Genomic DNA, 26094 nt, shown 5'->3' with positions numbered 1-26094 from the left:
TACTTCTTTTATTTTCAAGTGATTGATTATGCTTAACTTGAAAGCAAATATTTATTTTTATATTGATGAAAATAATTTGAACTAAAAACATCCTTTATATTTTGACACTAGAAATGACATTATAAATTTAATCCATATAAAAACCAAGTCATCGACCAACTTGTTTAAATTGTACTTTAAAAAAATGATCATTTTAGAAATAGAAAATAGATATATTAATATTTGAATTCATATGAATCCAAATGATTAAAATTTTTGAGGTTCAATAAAATCAAAAAATTAGATATCACTCCAAAATTTATCAAATTTAAGTACACAATAAAAAAGACTATATTATAAAATAAAGCTTAAAGTTTATACACAAATTACTCAAATGGAAAATGGCAATGTGTAAGAAAAGTAAAACATAAATTGATTTCATATCATTAATATCTCCTTAATAGTTAAAAGGCTTCCAGTATTAGACTCTTATCACTCTCATAGCCATCAAATAGTTGGAAGGAAAACTCTTAGTCAAAACCAATACTACCAATATTAATATTTTTTCTTTGGTAAATTAAAATTGCACCTTTTATTTTGACTACTGCTAGTCAAGGAGGTGTCATCACTCTCATCTCAACATGTTGCAATTCTTGTATTGTGCCCAATGGGTTAGATGCACTTAGATTCTTGTATGAGTACTCATGTTAGTGAATAATCATACTTTAAAGATGATTAAATTTTATGCCCTAGTGATGTTGTTGAAATACGTCATTTGTTGGCTTTGTTTTGGAAAGATTGATGGCACTCATAATGAGTCACTTTTTGGTTAGACCATTGTAAGTTACAAAGTTTAATAAATATGATCAATAAAGTTAGGACATGATCAGTGAGAAGACTCTATGATTGTTGATGCAATAAATTGGCTAAGTGTATAAGATTAGTAGATAGTGAGGACAATACTTTGGTGGTAATCATGGTGCAAATGCAATTTTGTAGTGCAATCACATGCACATCATCAACATGGTTATCTCTCAACATATTCATGACTACAAACTAATTGGTTGATTAGTAAGAGAGTTAATGATGTTACAATCATCAAGACACATACGAACACTTGAGTTCTTGAAGACACACAGAAGATTCCAGATTGACGACTTGTATGATAATGTGACCATGTTGGGTGATGTGATGATGAATATTGAAGGTCATGGTATGATGAGATGGCATTTTTAGGATCATTAGGATAAGTATAAGGAAGATTTGAGGTGGTGCATTAAGAGAGTCAAATATTTTAGACTACCTTGGAAATGCAATAGAAAGATCTTAGTGTAGGTCAATGCGGTTATATTCAAATTGATTAAGGTTTTTGTATGAAAATATTTAGGATTGAATGAATGTATAGGATTAAGCAACACATTTTTGTCTCTAACATAACCATTCTTAGTACAAGTGTGCGATGAGAACTGAAGAGTGAATTCAGTGTGTTAAATGTAAGATCAAGATGTTGAGAAAAGAAGAACAAATAATAGTTACATAACTACATAGAAAAAATTGGATATGATATGCAAGTAATTCCACATCCATATTAGTCATCTTGTTGTTTCGTAGAACTTGTAGTAGGAAAATCCATAAATTGAGGGAGTTGTAAGTTGGGTTCTCATTGTAAACCCCTTAACTAGATGAGATCTTAAAAATAGTTTTTAAATCCTCTTGTGAGGTAGATATTTATGTATCTATTTGTACTTCTAACAAGGTACAAATCACCCCTAATAGGGTGTTCCCTCATAAAGGATCATTGTATCTCCTAATAGTGAAACTCATTTAATGCAATAGTGAGCTTGTGGGAATCATCCCCATTGTGGTTTTCACCCTCTAAAAAGGGTTTCAATGATACTGAAATATATAATTTATGTGTGATGGTCTTGTGGATGTTTTATATTATTCTCTTTCATTTTCTTGCATCGATCATATGCTTTGTGGTTTAGAAGTTGGTATTACAATTATGGAGATTAGTGTTTAAATTTATACATCACCTAATTGTACTAATTCACCCCCCTCTTGGTACCTAAGAATCCTTAAAAATGGTATCAAATCTCTACTACACTTGTCAATAATCCTAAAATCTTGAGGGAAAGATCCAAAATAATGGAGAGTTATAGGTATGAGAAGAACTTGAAAGTGCAAACTAGATGATCTATGAGGTATAGGAAAAGCTAGTGAAGTCAATTTCCACAAGAAGAGAACTCACTAAAAAGATAAACAAAAGCTAGAACTACATCGGTGATTTATCTATAGGAGGTAACTTATTTGTGAGACAACTAATTCAAAGTCACCAATAACTCTAAGACACTTAATCCCATGTTTCTCTATTTGTCTTAAGTCAAGTAGAAGAGTTTCATATTTTGCCACATTATTGAATGAAGAAACTGTAGAATTATTGAAAAATAACCAAAATCTTAAAGAAAAACTTGTAAAACTTTATAGAGAGCTTGAAATATAGCCTATCAGGATGTGTGAATATCTTGAAGGGAAAAGAGTATCTGAGGAATAAAGGAAAAATACATAAGATGCCAAGAAAATTGCTAAAGATGCATTGAAGGAAAATGATAATAATGTTTTGGTATATCCAAATAGAATGCTATCACGCACAAAAAAATTCAAGCAAAAATGATGGAAAAATAGTAGATTATGAACAAAAAAAAACTTAAAGAGGATGGTGAGAAATTAAAGAAGGAAAAAGAAACTCACAAAGATACAAATGAAAAGCTAAAGCAATATAGTAAAAACTTACAAATGATTGATGAACGATAAAAGAGCCAAAGAATCCACAATGACATAATTACTCTTGGTGTATCATCTTAAAAGGGATGCACTCAATGATAAGAACATTTATCCCTCCTATAATGCATGTCTTGGGTCCCTCTTAGTCTTTTTTTTCATTTGATTTCCCTTCTCCTTTGTTTAAGATCCTAGTTGGGCCCTGTTGTTTCCTCAAATTGTTAGTTGAAAAACCTATGATTCTTGTGTTCTGAATGTTAGGTCATTCAACACAATTGGGCCAATGACAAGCATTTTTGAATAATGATCATATCTTCTTCTCTTTAGGCTCTACCAACCTAGGTGGGTATGCCTTATGAAAATTGATTTATCTTACAATAAAAAATTTCTTAATTGATGCTCTAGAGATTACAAGTTCTTCTCTAGGATAAATTAGGATTACGTGTGTATGGTAAACATAAAAGATGAATGAAAATGATTATAATGACTTAAAGTGGTCTAGGTAATCAAGTTATGAATTCCACCAATTACAATTGTTAATCAACTTAATCATAGCAAGAACACTCTTTTGTTATTGGGTAAATAGAGTCTAACCAACATAATCAAAGTATCATCAAACTCTGAAGACAACATACACACCATAAAAATAACTTGAAGAATATGAACCCTAGTCTAAATTAATTTAACCCTAGTAATGGAGACCAATGAAGCAAACATCACATAGTATGTAATATTTGATAATTAGAGATGCATATTAAGTTCAATCCACTAACAATAAAATGAATTCAAGAGGACAATACTAGAAATGAGTTATTGAACATCCAAATATCCTATTTTATCATCAAAGTAAAGTATCTTTATATTTCCATTTGAAATAAGGAATGACAACAAAATAGTGTAGATCACATAAACCTTGAAACTTCATCAATCATTAAGGTTCAACTTGTCTTGTAATATTGCATAAAAGGAATCATATCCCATAAAATTGTATTTGCATCACTTATACAAAAATGAGATCTTGGTTACCCTTATAGAAAATGAAGCGGTGCAACAAATCTTTAGATCTCTTCAAAATAAAACTATTCATAACTAACTATCCAATTATCAACTAACTATAAAGTAAACAACTATTTGATAAAACTTTATGTTTATTATTCTCCATTGATGCCCTGCTTCTGCTCATTGATTTCTACTTCTACCTACGTTTATTCATACACTGTCATGTAGTCATTGGTCCACTTTCAAATTTGAGCATGTGTTGGCCATTTAAATTGAGAAAATTTAGGGATGAACTTTTGTAGGTCTTGTCATTTCTTCCCTATAGAAACAAGTACATATGTCTAGAATTTGATGAATTTACTCCCCAAAGTAATAATCTTATCCAAAAAAGTATGGAATTCACTCATTTGAAAGTTTTTGTTCTCCCTGAATCGAGTCATAATTCTCTGAAGTAGTGTCATCATCTCATTTCTCTATTCCTCTAAGTTTCTAGTCCTTCTGTCACTATCCTTTAAAGTAGGTAAAATATAATGTTTAGTATAAGAGATGAGTACCATCTTTTGTTCAATATTTTTCTTCTCTTGTTCCATGTATGATAAGTTATTTGATATAGAATCCAACATATCAACAATACCTTTAATTTGCGGAGAAGCATCAGGATCTCTTTTAGTGATCTCATAGAGCCTAGCCAATTCAAACTGAGAGGGTTTCTAGTTTCTTTCCAATTCAGAGAACACAACTTTTTTTTTTTTTTGAAGAAGCCAAGCATGTAATTTACACTTATCATATATTTCATTACACTTTCCCAGAATCATCTTCATCCTAAAAGATAGGATTTCCTCCAAGATCTTGTAATTGCATTCTTTATGTACATTATCTCCTCTGACTTCTTTAGGTTGTTTTTCTTCAATTAGAACAATAACAACATCTTGGTGAACTACAAAGACACTTGGTATAGGAAGGGATTTCAAACTATTGAGTTCACTTTCTAGCCTCCTAGTATTTGTATGCATTTTTTTTATTATCAGGTTCAGATCTATTTTTCTTATCTGCAAATATTCAATCCTCTATTTTATATGTTTCATCTAAGCCCTATTGAACATTGCCCTATGCATTAGGTCAATAGCAAAAACTAGAGGGTTGGTGTTGTCAATTATTTGAACCACCACCATTCCTTGTGTTTCCCTAGAGATGTCAATCAAGTTGGGGTTATCACCTTTGAATGTGATCCAAGTGGAAAAAGTTTCTATTTTAGGGTTAAACCCATATCCTTCTATTTTCTCTAGTGTCTCATTCTCAGTGGAAAATGTTGCACCTTCTTGTTTTATCACTTGGTCTAACAAGAATAGTTCTTTGAGTGTTAGTATAGGTACAATAAGGATGTCACTTGTTGATATGAAATTGTTTTCAAGTGAAGAACCTATAATGGAACAATGATTTTTTTTTCACTGATGTTAAACTTGCTACTTTTTGGTAAGACAATTGCTTAGTTGATTTTATTACTATCATTTTTTTGATTAATGGAGAGGATTTGATCAAATAAGATAACAAGAGCACCTAGAGGAAAGTTTAATTTATGGTATGAAAAATGAGTACAAAGATTAGTTAAGAAAATGATGATATAGTGTATTGTTTATCTACATAAGGCTATAAAGGTTGGATACATTGATTAAGTCTAGAAAAAAAGTAAGAATAATTGTGTTTGCCAAGCTTGATCAAGTGGATAGTAGGTGCCAAGAAAAGTTAGTGCAAGCCAAGCAGAAAATTAGTTGGAGCTGAGCAAAGTGAAGATTTAGTGTATTCCAAGTAAATATAGTGTAAGCCAAGCAAAGTTTAGTTGATGTCGAGCGTCAGTAAACTTTAGTGTTCACCGAGTAAACTAGTGGAAGATGAGTGGGAGAATAGTATGGAAGCCAAGTGATAACATATTGATGCCAAGTGCCAGTATTCATGTTAAATTGTATATTTTACAAATATGAGTTGACTATTTTGTTTTCTTGAATTGTGTGAAGCGTGTGGAAGATAATTATGATGAGCTAGTATCTTCAGATGATAGTCAATTGAAGATTGATGAGGTTAGGCCATGGGAGAGTTGGAGCTCAAGAATGTAGAGTTGGTCAAAGAAATGGTGCCCTAATTGGTGCTCTTGGTTTCTTGTCTGTACCTTGGTTTTTGTTTGTTTTTATTTTGTCTACTTTTGATGGTTGGGTATGCCCTATTGTTTTTTCTGTTGCTTTGATGCTTGAATTGAACTTTAAGTATTTTTTTTTTGTTAATTGGTGGGTTTTAGGAATTCCTATAAAAACCTATTTTACTTAATAAAAAACTATGATGAGCTGGTGGCACAAAATTCAAGGTAAACCATTTTGTCATGATTTCAAAGAGCATTAAGGAAGAAGTTTCTAGAGGAACCAAATGAAAAAGTGGGTAGATTCATTGTATACTACCTAATCCTACCTAACCCTAAAATAGATGATTGAGGTTAAATGAAAAAAGATCTCAAATATCTATTTATGGAGAGAGATGGTCAAAAGCAAAGGATGTCATGTGTAGAACCTAAGGAAGACAGGGAATCAAAGGTATTGCTTCATTCAGTGGTTGAACAAAAGTGACTACAATTAGCATGCAAAGCAATAAGGCTTAGGAGTATGAATGATTGAAGGATGAACAAGCTATTAGAGCTGAAGTGTGTGAAAGCCAAGTAGAATGAAGGACTAAAAAATAATTTGTAATTTTCAAGTGAGTTGTAATTTATTATCAGATCTAGCGTTATTGTTACATTCTAATCATTTTATCAATCTAGGGTAAATCCTTTGGATTAAGGTTGACTTAATAGTCATGTGTAAATCCTTTAGCTAGGTGACATTTCAAGTGAATGATCTAAATTCCTTTAACAAGGCTCACTCCTAATAGGGTGATTGAAATCCTCTAACCAGGTCACATTTAACAATGTGTATTGTAACGTTTAATAGGGTTGGCCTTTTATAGGGCATCACTTCAGAAGAGTGAGAATTAGTAGCATGTTACTGGTGATTTTCCCCAAATTGGGTTTCCATGTAAAATCCTTGTGTCAAATGTGTTATTGAATCTGTTATGTTTCATCTTTACATTTCTATAAAGTTGTTTTGACCTAGGACAATAACCTACAAAGTTTAAGTGTTGTATGATCTAATGGATGCATTCAATAAGGTTTTATGGATATGGGTCTACTAAGCGTTGAAAATTTTATGTATACATCTAAACCTTGGATAACTGATTCACCACACCTCTCAATTATTCAATAGAATTCCAACAATTTCATGGATAATCTCTCTAGCTTCCTCTTCTGTGAAAGTTATGTTATCCAAATACAACTCATCAATCACTTTTTATACTGTGGAATCGTGATTTTATTCATATCCTTCCAACCTTTTCCTCTTTTGTCAATCAAAATCCTTTATTTTATATTTATTCTAGAAGTCCTCAAATTCCTAGGTCTTGGTAAGTCATCTTGTTTAATAAATATCTAAGATATCCTCTCTCTGATGTTATGTTTCTATTAGGAAATAATGTTCCATTGTTAGGACATGAAAACCATGTACTTTATCCAAGAACAATGGTGTTCATAGTAGCTCCTTAGAATATGAGCAACTTCTTCTGACCCTTCTTCCTTATTTGAATCATCATAAGTAACCAATGAGGTATTGCTTCCTTTTGGTACACTAACCTTTTCTTCAGAGGTAGAATAAATTGAATCACCTGTTAACAACTTCCTTTTCTTTTAGGTTGGTCAAGGTTGTGGGTGTCCAATTTATTTAACCTACTTCTACTTCACATTCTCTTGATGCAAATGTTGGAATTCTTTAGAATAACTAAGAGGGGGGTGAATCGATTATCCAAGGTCCAAATGTACAAATAAAACTTTTTAGTGCTTAACAAATTCATATCCATAAAATCATATCATGCATGCATCCATTAGATCATCCAATACCTTAACTTAGTAGGTCACTATCCTAGGTCAAAATAACTTTGCAAAAATGTAAACATTAAATACTGCAAACTCATTCACATAATCTGACACAAGGATTTTATGTGAAAACTCAATTTAGGAAAAACCACTACTAACATGCTACCCAATTTCATGTTATAATTCTTTAGAATAACTAAGGTGGGGGGGGGGGGGTGAATCAGTTATCCAAGGTCCAATGATGTCCAATACAACTTTTTCTACAAATCCTTAATGGCACTTAACTGAAATTATCATGCATGCAATTGAACATTAAACAATCATGAAAAGTAAACATGCATCACACCATAACACTAAGGATTTGATAACTCAGAAACCCTCCAGGAATAAGAAGGTAAAACCGGAGTGGGGATGATACCCACAAAATAACTGTACAATTGATTTCAACCACTTCTGATGGTCTACCCTGTTAAAGTCTACAACACATTGTTAAATGTGACCTTGTTAAAGGATTTAAGAACATTCAACTTGGAATGTCACCCTATTAAAGGATTTACATAGAGTTGTTAGGCTCACCCAAATCCATGGGATTTACAGTCACCTACTCAAAAGAATCTTTCATCCCTCACTAAGGATCTCCTATCCTCCTCCTAAGGATCTCTTATCCTTCTCCTGAGGATCTCTTTATCCTTCTCTTTCCTGAGGCTTATCCACCTAGTTGCTAAGCTAACCTAGCAATGTAGGGTTTCAATATCTAATACAATGGTAAGAAAGTATTAGAAGGGTTTTGACCTGATACGGATTGCAACTTCAACCTTGCAGATTTTAGATCGCTATTTAGTCCTTTTCTTTGCTTGGCTTTCCCCTCTTGTAGTGCTGATAGCTTGTTCACCCTTCAAGATCTATCTCCTTGAGTTCTTCCACTCATTATGCCAATGCAATCTCTAGTCACTCGATCAATTCAGAGTCTTGATGCTCTATTGTTATACCTCTTGGATTCTTCGCATGATTACACTTATGACCAACTCCCTCTCATGCATGCTCATTTGATCTCTAACCTATAGCTCCTTATAAAGAAGTTCTATTCTTGATTTCCCTCTCAAATCTCCCTCTCCAACTTTAGGGTTTCAATGGATTAGGTAGGATACAATGTATCTATCCCATATCTTGTTTCTATCTAGAAACTTCATGATAAATCCATTAGCATTGGCCAAAAAATGTTTTACATAGTGTTTTGTGTGACCAGCTCATCATTCTTATCTTCTATTTGGTTCACAAAATTCTAGATAACTACCATGTCAGCTTAGATCTGGCGAATCTTCAACTTTTCAAAATAATGCAGCAACTCGACATCATTGGTTTACTGATGCTTGGATCCTTATGTGTTACTCAACTTCTATTATTATTTTTTGGCACTTGGCACCTATAGCATTTTTTGCTTTTCTCGAGACTTGAAGACTTACTCAGCATCCATTATCTTTTTCTTCTACTTGGCACCTGAAGGATTCTATGTTACTCGACACCTGATCTTCATTCGACACCTGAAGATCACTCGGTACACACTAAGTTGAACTTGCTCAGCTTCAACTGAGAATCTGTTTGACACTAACTAGAACTTAGTTAATCCTTACATCTTTGATATGTCTTAGTGTGTCCATCCTCTGTGTCTTAGAGTATGTCATCAATACACTATTTCATCAATGGATTAGCTAATTCTTATACTTCATTACAACATCATAACTTCAACCTTTCTCTAGGTACTCTAGTTACATCTTATTGATTGCCACCTCCTTGTCAATCAACCAATTGATAGTATTTGGATCACTAAAGCAATTGTCATTCCTGCAAGTGGCAAGTTTGACATCAATGACCAAAAAATGATTGAAAACATTCATTACCAGTTCTATTATTCTTCATTCATGATCTTTTCAATCATTTCCAACATTTCACTCTTCTAAAGTGATGCCCTATTAAAGGCCAACCTTGTTAAAGGTTACAATACACACTGTTAAATGTGACCTGGCTAAAGGATTTAAACCACCCTATTAGGAGTGAGTCTTGTTAGAGGACTTTAGAACATTCCATTAGAATGTCACCAGGTTAAAGGATTTACAAATGATTATTAGGTCAACCTTAATCCAAAGGATTTATCCATACTAATACAATTGTTAGAAAGTAATAGCAAGACTTGATTTGATAATAAAATACAACTCACTTGTAGATTATATATCTCTAGTTTAGTCGTCCATTCTACTTGGCATTCATACTCTTATCTTTGACAGCTTATTCACCCTTCAAGCATTCAACCTCTTAAGCCTTCTTGCTTTGTATGCCAATTTTAATCTCTTTTATTCAGCCACCATATAAAGAAACACCCTAGACTTCTTATCTTCCTTAGGTTTTCATACATGACAAACTTTGTTTCTATCCTGCTATCTCTATAAATCCACTTTTCCATTTTAGTTCCTCTAGAGACTTCTACAATCTTCCTTAAATTCTCCTAAAAATGGTTTATCTTGAATTTTGTGCCACCAAATCATCTTACTTATCTTCCACATGCTTCACATAATTCAATAAATCAAATTAGTCAACTCAGATTTGTCAAATCTTCAATTTAACATTTTTTGTTGTCACTTGACATCTACACTATTCACTTGACAATAACAATCTTCTAATGCTCATCCAACACTGGGTTGCTTAACACCAACTACATCTTCTTAGCTTAGTCACTACTATTATTCCCATGATTCTCAACACTTACTAAATTTTATTGACACTTGACATATACTAACTTTCTGCTTGGGTTGAACTAGAATTTTCTCCACTTACACTGTTTGCTCAGCTAGGCTTGGCAAACACTTTTTATGAACATAATTCTCCTTGGCTTAGCTAAAGTAACCATTTACTTTAGCCTTAAGTAGATCAGAAATACATAATATCATCAATGTATTCCTTGGTCTTAGTGTTCCTTTTATACACTAAATAACTCAACCTTTCTCTAGGTTCTCTTGTTATCCTCTCTTTTCAAATCCTCTTCATCAATCAAACAAATGATAGCATTCAGACCAAAAAAGAAATTGTCTCACTAAAAAGTAGTAGATTTGACATCATTGACAAAATAATTATTGTTCTATGATAGGTTCTACACTTCAAACAATCTCTTTTCAACAATCTCCCTCTTTGGTATTGATGGCAAACCAATACCAAAAAAAATACCAAAAGGAAAATTAATATCTTTGAAATTTCTCCCTTTGTCACTATATGTGCCTCATTCTCTTTCTTTCCTTTAACCTTATATCTCCTTCTTTGATTGATCTCTCTCTACTAACTATCTCCCTCTTTCTTGTATCTCCCTCTTTGACAACAATGCCAAAGACTTGTCATCTTTTCATACACATATAATCAATTCAGGTTCTCCCTTTGTTACCTTGCATGTGACTGTCAATCTTCTAATTCAACTCCTTCATTACTTTAAGAAACTCCTAAAGTAAGATACACTGCACCAAAATTTTAAAATATGACATTCAACTCAGTTGATGTAGGGCATTACTCTTTCTCCTTAATTAGTTTCTTCTTTAGTAGCTTTGGATAGGGGTAGCACCCTTAGTTTACCTATAAGTTATTCATGGGCATCCTTAGGTAAATATTTTTTGAATATATTAACTATCTGTTCTTTTGTATTCACATATTCCATTCTCACTTCTTTGTCTTGAATCAACTCTCTCAAGTAATGATACTTGATTGCAATGTGCCTTGTCTTTGTGTGAATCATAGGGTTCTTTGATATGTTTATAGCACTCATGTTATCACAATAAAGTACCATAGGTTCAATAATTTCTTCCTTCATTCCTTTGAGTAGTAGTTTGATCCATACCACATTTGCAAATTTTTTTGCAATAGCCACATATTCAACTTCAGTAGTAGATTGAGATATATAATAATGTTTCTTACTGGTCCAGGTGACTAATCTCTTTCCTAAGAAAAAAGCTCCACCACTTGTACTCCTTTTTTTATCAATGTTTCCAACCCAATCAACATTTGTTAGTGTTAGTATTTAAACACTTATAAGCTTTACTTCATGTGGAATAGCCTATGAATATACCTTCTTCACTTTTAGCATCAAGTTTACCATTCCTAATGTCCTTAATAATGTAACACTTGCTTCCAAATACCTTAAAATATTTTACATTGGATGAGTATCCATACCATAGTTAAAAAGGTGTGGAATTTTTACCTTTCTTGACTTGTACTCAGTTCAAGGTATAAACAATTATACTTACAACTTCTCTCTAGTATTTCAAAGCAACATTCTTCTCTTTCATCACTGTTCTAGCATAGTCCATTACAAATCTATTCCTCCTTTTAGAAATGCCATTTTGTGAAGGTGTCTTAGGTTCATAAGTCTATCTTTTGATTCCTCTGTCATTATAGAATATCTCAAACTCATTTGATATAAATTCTCCACCTCTGTTAGATCTCAAACATTTCAATCTTTTTACAGTCTCCTTTTCAAATCTTTCCAGATACCACTTAAACATTTAAAAAGCATCAATTTTTTTTTTCAAAAACATAACTATCATCATTCTAGAATAATTATCAATAATTAGGATAATGTACTTGTCACCTTTGTAGCTTTGCACATCAAATGGTCCACACAAATTAGTATGAACTAATTCCATAATTTATTTTGAGGAGCGAGTCTTATTTTTAAAACTAGATTTTGTCATCTTTTCTAACTAACATTGTTTGCAAATCACATTATCAGGCTTCTTCAGTTTTGGTGAACCTCTGACTCTTTTCATGTTACTGATATTGATTAAGTCATCAAAGTTAACATGACATAAACACTTGTACCATAGCCACACATAATCAAATTCTACAAAAAGACAAGTAGAATGATTCATGTCAAGATAAAAGAAATTACCTCTAGTATAATCTCCATTTCCAATTAGTTTTCTATTAGTATCATTGATCTTTGCTTTCTTGTTATCAAATTCAACTTTGCAACTTGACTATTCAATTGTGACACACTCAAAAAGTTATAGTGAAGTCCTTCTACATAGTAAGCATTATCACACATGATCTTTTCTATCAATTTGATTGATCCCTTACCTTTTATCAGTTAGGGTGCACCATTACCAAATCTGACATGATTTCCATTGTAGTACTCAAGGGTAATGAACTTAATTTTATCTCCAGTCATGTGATGTGAACATCCACTGTCAATGATCCATCTATCACTTTTGTTCACATAAGAAATCAATGTAGTTGCCTCATCTTCATTAGAACCATCTTTCATAGAAACATACATAACTTCATCATCATGTTCATCAGATCCATCTTTTGTTTCCTCTTCAGCAATGTAGCAAGACTTATTTTCTTTGTCTTTATAATCTTTTCTAGTCTCATCTCTTTTAGCTCTGTATTTATCTCCACTTCTATTGTTCTTCTTCTCTTGATACCTAAACAATATGACCAACCTCATTATAATTAAAACACATGATAGGTAGCTTACGTTTGTGTTGCTCTTTTCCTCTATGAAATATCCTCACTGACAATGCTTCAAAATCTTCTACAACATTTTCATCTATATCATTGTTATGAGAAACATGCTTGATCTTTTTCTTTTTCTCTTTAGGTTCTTTCAGTGTCAGTTTAGCTTTGAAAGAAGATTCTACATTTTTAGTTTTGAAATTATCAAAATTAGAAAGTTCAAAAGCAATTAGTCTACCCATCAGTCCTTCATGGGTTAGATTACTAGTAGGAACACACCTTAGTTCTTGTATGATAGAGAATCTACTAGCATAGATAGGCAACAGGGTTCTTAATACTTTGTTGATCATAGTCTCATCTTCAATAACACCATTTTCTCCTCTGATAGCATTCACAATATCTTTGATTCTTGTGCAATACTAGACTATAGTCTAACCTTCTTGCATTCTCATGTCATCGAACTTTCCTATTAGACTTTTAGCTTTGGCTCTCAGAACATTCCAATCTTCTCCATATATCATCTCTATAGCATTCCACATCTTCTTAGCAAAATTACATCCTTTAATACCTTTTAGTACCTTGAAACTATTTCCTCACAAGCACCAATGCTTTGATACCAATTGTTGGGATTCTTTAGAATAAGTGAGAGGGGAATGGATCAATTTTCCAAGGTCTAAATGTACAAATACAACTTTTAAGTGATTAACTAATTCATATCCATAAAATCTTATCATGCATGCATCCATTAGATCATCCAATACCTTAACTTAGTATGTCACTTTCCTAGGTCAAAATAACTTTGCACAAATGTAAACATGAAATACTAAAAACTCATTCACACAATTTGACATAAGGATTTTAGGTGGAAACCCAATTTGGGAAAAACTACTTGTAACATGCTACCTAATTTCACTCTTCTGAAGTAATGCTTTGTTAGGGGCCAACCCCATTAAAGGTTACAATACACATTGTTAAATATGACTTGGTTAAAGGATTTCAATCACCCTATTAGGAGTGAGTCTTGTTAGAGGACTTTAGAACATTCTATTAGAATGCCACTAGGTAAAAGCATTTACAAATGACTATTAGGTCAACCTTAATCCAAAGGATTTATCCTCACTCATAATATAATAGTTAGAAAGTAACAACAAGACTTGATCTGATAATAAAATACAACTCACTTGAAGATTATAGATCTCTAGTTCAGTCCTCCATTCTTTTTGGCATTCATACTCTTCATTTATAACAACTTGTTCACCCTTCAAGAATTTAACCTCTTAAGCCTTCTTGTTTTGTATGCCAATTGTGATCTCTTCTATTCAGCCACCATATGAAGCAACACACTAGACTTCTTGTCTTCCTTAAGTTCTCGCACATGAAAACATTTTCTTCTAGCCTACTATCTCTATAAATAGAGAATTTAGATCTTTTTCCATTTAACCACAGTCATCCATTTTAGGGTTAGGTAAGATTCAATGAATCTATCCACCTTTCCATTTTAATTCCTCTAGAAACTTTTTCTACAATCTTCCTTGAATTCTCCTCAAAATGGTTTATCTTGAATTTTGTGCCACCAGCTCATCTTACTTGTCTTCCACATGCTTTACACAATTCAAGGAATCAAATTAGTTGGCTCAAATTCATCAAATATTCAATTTATGACTTTTTGCTGTCACTTGACATCTACAATGTTCACTCGACAATAACAGTCTTCTGATGTTTGGCCAACACTAGGTTGCTCGGCACCAACTATGTCTTCTTAGCTCAGTCACTACTATTATTTCCTTGATGCTTGAAACTTACTAAATTTTACTGACACTTAGCATATACTAACTTTTTTCTCAGCCTGAACTAGAAATTTTTTGACTTATACTATTTTCTTGTCTAGGCTTGGCAGACACATTTTATGAAAACACTTCTTCTTGGCTTAACTAAAGTAAACATTTACTTCAGCCTTAAGTAGATAAATAATACATAATATCATCAATGTCTTACTTGGTCTTAGTGCTCCTTTTATACACTAAATAACTCGACCTTTCTCTAGGTTCTCTTGTTATCCTTTCTTTTCAAATCCTCTTCATCAATCAAACAAATGATAGCATTCAAACCGAAAAAACAATTGTCTCACTAGCAAGTAGTAGGTTTGACATCATTGAAAAAATAATGATTTTTCCATGATAGTTTCTACACTTCAAACAATCTCTTTTCAACAACAACTTGTCAAAATTTTGAATTCACATTTCAACCTTGTTCGCTTCAAATTCTATTTCATCATAGGAATGAGGGAGTCCTTTACACTGCCTTTGATTTTCTATATATTCAACAAGATTTTCCATTTCTTTAGTTGCTACATTATTTTAGGAAAATGATCATAATTTATAGTGATATCTTCTTCTATGTTAAACTAATGATCATGTCTTGCAATGAAAGATTTAATGTGTCCTTCTGGATCATAATGCCTTGCTTTGTAACTCTAAAATATGAAGTTCATGATATATTCCTACACCTATTTTATATTTGAGTATCCTATTATAAAACTATAAAATTTAATGAAATAGGGCATATGATTTCCCTTTCTCCTAGGGCTTACACTATCTCTCTCTATCCACAATAGTTGGTAGATGAATTATAGAAAGCTTACCCTCTTAGATACAAATTGGGGTATTCTGTGAGGCTACTGCCTACACCCATATAACCTAATTAATTTAAATTCAGGTTTTCATAGCCAATCCTCAAAATTAAATTCATATTTCTTATTAGTAAAGTATTCTTTAGGTCTCAAAATAATCTTAATCTGCTTGAGTATTTTTGTAATTGATACTTTGAGAAACCCAGTGATCCATACAACCAAAAAATTCTTGAATCTTTTATAATCTTCATCCATGTCATGCTTATCCTAGGCTCTATGCTACATTTGAATAGGAAATGGGTTACCTTGGTCATTAGTTTTAGTTAGCTTCAAGGAATTCTTGAACTGGTTAGTATTTTGAAACATGAGTAAATGACATAACAAATAATTCTTGAAATATTTTGTGGTCTTCCATCTACTAATTTTGTTTGGAGTGTCTTCTCAATTTTTTTGGAAAGTTTAAATTTTAGATAAGAATGAGACTTTTTAATCCTCATACATGTGTAAATGTAATTGAGAGGAATTTTCTCTTTTGAACATTCTCCAAATAATTGAGCTCCAACCATAATAGGGATTCTTGAAGAAACTCATGAATCTATCCACATAATGAGGGCCCATATGCTCAACTAGAATTAACATGTTATTCTAACCTTTATTCATGAAATGGGAAATTTTTGTGAGCCTAAACTTCATCATTCTTTCATAATCAGTCTTGAATTGATCCTTATCAATTTTTGTTAGGGCCTTGATGCTTAAACCAAAACTTTCTTTGATGCATGATGTAGTGATGATCAACAGGGGCATTCCATCTAGTTTTCTAATTGTCCTTGTCACTAATTAGTAATTTTCAGCTATATTAATGAGCTCAATATACATAAACAGATTTGGAATAATGGTCTTGGGAAAGTCTAGTTTCCAAGGGTTATTCCTAGGTTCCTTCTCATCTTTGTTTGCATAGAAGTACCAAAATAAAGACCTACCATAAATTGGAAGATTTGCATCCTTACATCCTTTATACTCATTAGAAAATATGGACATAGTTCTAGTAGTAGAGTAATCAGGGAATAGTTCCAAGAGTGTTTTCTAAATAGATTTTTCTATGTTTTCTTCCTTATCCTTTCTAATAGTCACTTCTTTCTTAGTATTGGTTTCTTTCTTAGGTGCCACTTGAAAAGAAGCTGAAATTCAAGTAGAATTTTTAACTTACAGTTTTGGAAATTCAAAGATCCAACTACACAACTCTTCTTCTTATTCTCTAAACTCTTCCTTAGCTCAAAGTGGTACTTCACATAGAATGATTTCTTTCCTATAGTAGCTTCTTGTCTTTATTTCTCATTTAATTCACATTCATTATTTTAGACATTTTTCACAAGTGGAAAGTTCCCCACTTCGCTCATCTGTCACCTTAAACACTCCCTTTAATGCCTTGTACTTTGAGGTACTTGAAATGACTTATTTAAACTTTTAATATTTCCATGGGTTATTTTTGAAAATTTTCTAGGTAATCCAAATATCCCTTGTAAAACAACAAAAAATTACCACTTTGCAATGCTTACTCAATAGTATTCCCAAGATAGTAAAAATTTTCCACTTTGTATTCACCTTATGTTAGTATATGTGATTTCACAAAAAAATACTAATTCACAATCCTTCTGTCTTAGCTCATCCAAAATAGAAAAAATATCCATGTTGCAAGGTTCCCTCTTTGTCTTCTCCACAATAGAAAAAGTTTTCTATTTTATGGGTACCTTTCATCTCTTCTTTCAAAGTAGTATAAACATGCATTATAGGTTGCTTTCATAAGGATAAAATGAAAATTCATGGTTCATTTTTTATGGGAGATTTCAAGGTTTGTTGGGCCCGTTACCCCTTTTTTGGACCCTATTATGCAATTTCTCATTGTTTTTGCACTTTCCCTAAGACCTTGGGCTAAATCTTGAGGTCTTGTTCCTTGAGGATGGGGATGAGGTTGGTCCTATCCTAGAACTGGGATGAGGTCATTTGTATCCTAATGGACATAGATGAGTTCCACTCCATCCCTAGTGGGATAAAAGCCTTGGATCTTGGATCCATGTATTGGAGATTTTAAATTTTTCCTAGGTTGGCCCTCTCATGTATATACTTGAGATTTAGTATATAAGGAGGCCTTCCCTCTACATTTTGACATCAAGAATGTCTAACATCCATCAAGATTAACACACACCAATGCATCATCTAACATCTATCATTGAAGAGCATACAATAATTATAGGTGTTCATGAAAATTCTCCATTGAGGATCAAGGATCCAAGCACTGAGAAAATGATACTTCATTGTAATGTATTTAATCTTTGACACACTCATAGTACGCATGTTATCACAATTCAAAATGGTGGGTTCTAAAAATTTAATACCAGTATCCTTCAATATTTACTTCATCCATATAATTTGATTACAATTGTTAGCTAATGTGGCACATTTTTCCTTAATTTTATACTGATAAATACAATCATTTTTCTTACTTAAATAAGATAGCAACCGAACCACCAATACATACATACATACATACATACATACATACATACATACATATATATATATATATGTATATATATATATATGTATATATATATATGTATATATATGTATATATGTATATATGTATATATATGTATATATGTATATATATATATGTACATATATATACATATATATATACATATATATGTATATATATGTATATATGTACATATACATATATACATATATACATATATACATATATATATGTATATATATATACATATATATAACATATATATATATATAGATATGTATATATATATATGTATGTATGTATGTACGTATGTACGTATGTATATATATATGTACACACACACACAATGTTAAATTGATAGATCTATCATGACATAAGCTAAAATCCATAGTTCCTTCAAATATCTAAAAATCCTTTTTACTACTTTTAAGTGTGTTTCTTTAGGATCATCTTGACATCTCACCATGCTTCAAACTATATTTACTATATTAGGTCTTGTATGAGTTAAGTATTGTAATCCCCCAATCATATATTTGTACCTTATCTACATATCACTAGGTGGATAATCTTTGTTAGATAATTTGCATTCAATCACCATAGATATATGAATAGGTTTAGAATTTTCCATACCAAAGCTTAGCATTAACTCTTTAAGATACTGAGCTCGATATATAAAGATATCATTTATTGTTTATGTTTTTGTCAATCCTAGAAAATATTTCATCTCACTAAGCATGGACATGTCAAACTCATCTTTCATTTTATTACAAAGCTTAGTACTTTCTTCATCATTTTCACCAAAAATGATATCATCAAAAAATACCTCAATGATTAACAAGCCATTATAATTAGTTCTTACGTAGGCATACTAGGCTCAATAATTTTTTATCCAATCTAGCATACTAGGCTCTGGGTGCTTTCTTTAATCCATACAATGCCTTCTTTGACTTACATGCCACATCTTTGTCTTGAGTCAATGGAAAACCATTAGGTTGTTCAATGTATACCTCATCCTCAAGCTCACCATTCAATAAAGATGACTTCAAATCCATTTGATGAGCTATGAAATTCATGTCACATGCAGAAGACAAAAACATTCTTACAACTTCTACTCTTGCTACAGGAGTAAAAGTTTCTTCAAAGTCTATATGTTGCTATTGTGAATAGCCTTAACATACTAACCTTTCTTTGTTACTTACAAATTCACCTTGTTTATCTATTTTGTTTTTGAATATCCATTTTGTGCCAATAAAATTCTCATCTTTAGGTCTATGGACTGATTCCCATGTATTATTTTTTCTATTTTCTCAAGTTCTTCTTTATTTATGTTTATCCAAACTTTATCTTTATATGCTTCATCAATAGTCTTAAGTTCAACTATCTCTAGATTTATAAAATAATTATGCATAGTTGTTGGAAATACATTAGGGAAGTAAACTCTTGTTGGGGGGGTGGTGGTGGAGGGTGAATCAACACTTAAAACTTTGAACCTAAAAGAACTTCACCACACATCCATATCACAATCTATGCATATAAACTGAGATACAAAATTAAGCATATACATCCATATCATGAAAGTAAAACATTCAACACATGTATGACACAAGATATTTTGTTACCTAGAAACCCTCCAAGGAGAAGATAAAACTGGGGTGGGGATTACACCCACAAATTTTGACTATTGCAGTAATAAATTTTATCCAATAAAGGTTACAATGTTTTGATCATGAAGCATGATCTACACTGTGAAAGGTCTCCCTTGTTAAAGGCTTACAAGATTGTTAGATCTTACCTTGTTAAACAATTTCAACACCCTATTAGAAGTATGCTTGGTAAAAGGACTTTAACATACAATGATGTAAGCACCCTATTAAAGGATTTACAATAGCCTATTAAGACTACTCTATTAAGAGATTTGACTGATTCACCTATTAAATGTTCTTAACAATGATCCTACGATTAACATTCTAATGCTTGATGTTAGATCACCTCTTTTCTAATGTGTACTTGATCCTTTTTGATCAGATGTATCTCTTTTGTCTTTTGATTTCTTTTCTCTATTCTCTTCTAACTAATTTTGCACTGTATCTCAAATTATAACTCTTTGGTCACCATGAAAGCTCTATTTTTAAATGTAAAATTCTCTTCAATTCTCCTTAAGTATATGTAAAATGTTTAGGTTTTGTCCTCCTATAGAAGACCTAGGTGACTTAGTGTTAGGTATGAATGAACGATTGTGATTCACTCATATTGCCACTTAAACTTTCCCTTTTTATGATTGGATGCATGTAATGCACATGGATTCATAATTACGATTTTTCCTTATCATCAAAGACCATAAAGCAATCCTTAAGTCAGCCCAAAAATGGTTTACACAAAATTTTGTGCCATTTCAAACAACTATGCCAAAACTGTATAACTTGACACTTGAAGTCCCTTATTCTCAACATCAAGTACAACTTCAATGTTGTAACTCATCCTCTCAACATCCATTGATCACTCGACATTTGAATAGCTCGACACATACTATTTTCTTGACACTTGAGTGGCTTGGAACTTACTAGTTACCTAACTCATACTAAATATATGTCACTCAACATATACTATCTAACAACTTATGCTCATCATGTATTACTTGTTTGGCATGAACTAAGTAAATGACTTAAGTATATTGTCACTCATATGTCAAAATGAATATGAGAATAAAAATCTCCCCCTTTGACATGAGTGGAAAAATACTTGGTCATGCATGAATAACCTTAAGCCTTTCAAGAATAACTCAGATAATATCCACTTACATACAAAACTTCAAAACTTCAAAATTTTGCAAAAACTTATGACTTATCAATCATACCTCAAAAATTGAATAACTCCCCCTGAGTTGATTGTGTTGTTCTGCATCTAAACCAAAATCATTCCTCCTACTAAGTAGATGTGTTGTGTACTTTTTTTCTATTGTTGACTTCCCGTTCTAAATTTATTTTAATCTCCCCCATACTTCTTCTTTCTCCCCCAGTTTGACACTTATGTAAAAGGGTTATACAATTAGAGTATATTTGTCCAAAAATGTTTTGTGGAGCTCAAGCATTATTTTCAAAGCAGCATCCCAATTGTCACAAGATACCTCCAAGTATTTGATTTGGATGATCAGCTTAGCAACAAGGTGGAATAAGCCATCATGAGTAGAAAGATGTAGATTCATGAGTGTTTCAGCAAAGGCTAGTTTCATGTGCAATATCTCCATATGTGGAGTTAGAATAGACTAGATACTGATTAATTTAGCCTTAATATTTGCTTCATTTGTTTGTAGCATTGCTAAATAACTCTAAGAGTTTAGGGGATTCCTAAAATGTTTCTCACAGGCTAGAGATTTCAGTAGAGTTATACTAGATGACTGAATATGACTCTCCAAACTTACTATGTGGATCTTGATTTCTTGTGTGACTCTCTAAACATAGTATGTAGCTCCTAATTTCTTGTGTGAAAAGTGTTGGATTGCATAATTTGGGATATAAAAATAAAATATTCTCTAGTATCTTCTTCACACTGTCAATTTTGGTTGCTAACTCAACTTGTGATAGTGCAATAGCACTTGATATCTTTTCATCAACATTGGTTTGAAATTTTCTTTCAAACCATTCAAGAAGTTTTACATTTGAATCTATGTATGTGTCATTTACCTTCTCCACTAAGCTAGTTAGCTTCTCTATTATAGGCTTTGTTGCTTCTAGTACTGGCAAGCTATATGCATCAAGAAAAATGTCCTTGATATCTATCAAAGCTTGCTTTTGCCTATGTTCATGTTTGAGCAGTTCTTGGTTTTTCTTCTTTGCAAGAGCATCTTGGAGTATGCTCATCTACTCAATAGTGATGGTTGCAAAATCAAACTTGGGAAATTCAATCACTTCATCCAAGTTCACATCAAAAAAGGATGTAACTTCCTCTACCTTAGATGTGCTTGGATTTGGCCTTAACGATTGTATAGGTATAGCTTCTATACTTAGCCTATGAAGAGCTTGAATTGGAGGAGTAGTAGATGTTGGCAAAGTCACTAGTGTTTGGATTGCTAGTTTTTCCTCAAGTTTTCTAGTCAAATCTCTCTTTAGTCTTATCCTTTGCTTTCTCCACATTCTCAGTTGCACCTTGATCTTGTGTTATAGGGGTAGGAGTATCTACCTGACCTATTGGAACTTGTGTTCCTTCATGTTCTTTTGTTTCAACTTTATGCTCTCCAATTGTCTCATCCTTGTCATTTCCTTTTTCCTTTACATTGATTGAGACTGGAGTACATTGTGCCAATGTATTGATAGTAGAAGTTACTGCCTCCTTCCTTTGATACACCATAATGGGTAATGGAGTTTTTACTAATGTGAATGGAGGAGGGGTTTTTGATGTCTCTTGTGTCTATACTTCCTCCCCTAAAGATACCTTGTCTGCCTTCTCAATCTCATCAACACCACTAGTACAAGATTTTCACAAAGTTTGTCTTGGGTAGTGGATTCTACTAGTATCTTTTTCAAGTCTTCCTTTGTAAGGGGATTGATGTTCTAAGTGAGAATATTAGAAACATCCTTAATCTTTATAGTATCACTATCTATGTTCAACTCATGTTGGGAACTGGCACTTGACACTAGTGTATGTTGTACATTCTGTTCTATTTGCTGCTCATCCTCAATTGGTGCCTATGTATCTTCATGTGTTTTAGTGCTTTCCTCATGTGCAACTATCTCAATATCAGCTATGGTATCCTTAGTTACTTGTTGCTTATTTTTGTCCTCACCTACCTCAATAGGTGTTTGCACTATTGCCTTAGGTTCTATCAAACCATATAATGATTTCCAAATCAGAGTGGTCTTTTGTACAACATCCTCAACATTATTTTACAATATGCTGAATGCCCTGTATTTAGGTGCTAATTTCTGTACATGTTTCTTTATTTCCTTTGTCATTGTTTCCCTATCCAATTTTGGCATCACTTGTGCAAGTGTAGTCATTGTTTGCTAGCTGTTGGGGCTTTGGATTTCCTCTTCTTTTTCTTAGGTGCTTCACTGGCTTCTTTTCCCTTGGCACCTTCTACAATTTCTACCTCTTCTATTTGATCTTCCCCTTGTCCTTGAGTTAAGGCTAGTGGTTTTAGAAAAAGTATATCCTCATCATCATCATCATCATCATCATCATCATCATCTTCTTCTTCATCTACTCCTTCACCACATTTATATTTAGGCTTCTTGACAATCTTGTTTTTCTTTCTTATGACTGAGGTAGTCTTAAAATCTATTGTTATCTTATATTTAGCCATGTCATAGTTCCCAAAGGTAGTAGCCTTTGCATCTACAACTTCTGCAAGTAATGTTGTTATTGCTATAGAGGCTTCATCCACATTTATCTCATAGCCTAGTGGCCTTAGCCACCTTACCCTTGGAATAGCAACTTTAACATATGTACAATTAGTGCCAACTAGATAGAAAACATCATTGAAATGTTTCTTCACTAGTGAAACTAGTATCCTTAGTCTTTTGTTCATTCACTGCTTGAAATCTTCAAAGTAGCCTATCATAACTGACTCAAAATTGTTTCTAAGTTGCTCAATAAATTCACCTATTTGCACTACGACATATCTATTTACTTTCTAGGAAAGTCTACCAAAAGTAGGGAATGTATTCTATACATAAAAGAGTATGCATACAAAAATTGAACCAAATTTACATTGTGCACTTTTGGTTTTCCTTATTGCTCCCAAATTTTCTAACAACAATTGCATTTGCAACTCGGCAAGATCATAGGTATGATCCCTTTTAACTATCTTATAACCCATGTCAACAACACCACAAGGTACAATATTGGGCCTACTTGATTGGTAGAACTTATGTTCTATAATCCTCATTAAAAAATAAATTAGGGGATAAGAGATAGTATCAATTGTCATTCCTTGTTTGTTCCACACTGCCCCTGTATTCTTCTCAATAACCTCCATAGATTCACTCATAGTTTTTGGTCGGTCTAGGGTTGGATACCTTGCTATTTTGTGTATAATTTTCTTTATGATTTTCACTGGTCCATTATCCAACCATATAGAATTATCATGAATTCTACTTATAATTATCATTATCCATTCAGTCTTGAAGACATTGGAGAAATCTAGGGCACGCATTAACCCTTTTCTCTCTATAATTTTGAATTCATCTTTTAATGCTCCATTTTCACATAATCTCCCATAGGTTTCCCTAATCTCCATGTCACCTATGCTACCTACCTTGCATGTATAGCAACATTTCACGCCTTGAATCATCAAAATTCAAGGTGGTATAATTGATAATGCACCAGATGGATCTTACTTATAATAAATATTAGGAATGAATCTAAAGTTTGTTTGTTTGATCTTATTATTTATCAATTTCACGTTCAAAACTTATTTACCCTCTTTAACCTTAGGATTTGAAGAACTAGATGCCATAATGAAAACTAAGGTTTGCAAAAATTCAAACTATGTAGCTCTACACATGATAAATACCTTTGTAAATCTGCTAAGATGATGTCAAGCGACTATTAAATCCTGCTTGAAAATACTTGGAATAATCTCTTCAATTAGCCTTTAGCTCTTCATTATCTTCTTCAAATTTGAATGATGTCAAATGAGTAGAAATTGATCATATAGACCGTAAAACCTCACATTTAATGCTTAGTGCTTACACAACTGTTAGCTTGGCTTCAATAGAGATTTCAACTCACTTGATTTCCATGAAGTTTCCTTTTCTCTTGGACATCACTACAAGCTTGGTCAACACTATCACCTTGTGATAGCTTGACATCAACTAACATTTCACTTGGCAAACATAGTGAAACTTTTCATTCTTAATAGTAACATGAAAATTGACAAAACTTAAAGATTTCTTCTAGATTCTTAACAACACTTTGAATCTTTCTTCATGCAAATATAACCTTTTCAAAACTAAATCCTTGGAATTGATGTATAGTAAATATTTTAAATATTAGTCCCACACATACCTCTTGATTGCTTGATTGGATATGGTGTGATCATTTGACCCATTGGGTAGAGTGATCCCATCTACAATTGATGTTCTACAATTTTCCTTTCTCTTCCATGTCTTGTTCATCTCATCTCTAAAATTCTCAACAGTTTCCTTTTCTTTGCCTTTGTTGAACTCACTGCTTGGTGCCTTTGACCTTGTTGGATAGTTCCTGCTTATGTGACCAATTTTCAAACAACTAACACATGTGGTTTGACTCAACCTTGTTTTGTATTCACTTCAAAAATGTGTTCTTATGCAATTTTCAGCAACATGTCCATACTTTTGACAATAGTGACAACTATACCTAGTATTATAATCCCAATTGTAAGAATTTCCATTGTGCTTTACCTTTGTCTACTTTTTTGATGACCATTTAGGTTTGGATCTACACTCATATATTTTATGTCCATACTTTTGACAATTATAGTAGTATCCTTCAAATCTTTGTGTTCTTATGGTCTTGGATCTGCATTCAAGTGCTTGATGTCCTTGTTCGTTTCATTTGTGGCAATGACCCATGAACTTCTGGTTAGGATTCTAATTTACAGTCTTGCTCCTGTAAAGATTGGCACTATGACCTACCTTATCACAATTATGACAAGTAGGTTTGGATTTCTTACCTTTGTTACTTCTTTCTCACCACTTTTGCAAGATTCTCCTTCTTCGATACTAGTATAACCCAATCTAGAAGTATCACTAT

This window comes from Cupressus sempervirens, chromosome 4 (genome assembly GCF_028749045.1).
Source record: "Cupressus sempervirens isolate cs-2001-9-10 chromosome 4, ASM2874904v1, whole genome shotgun sequence".
NCBI lineage: Eukaryota > Viridiplantae > Streptophyta > Pinopsida > Cupressales > Cupressaceae > Cupressus > Cupressus sempervirens.
Note: the sequence above shows the minus strand (reverse complement) of the source record.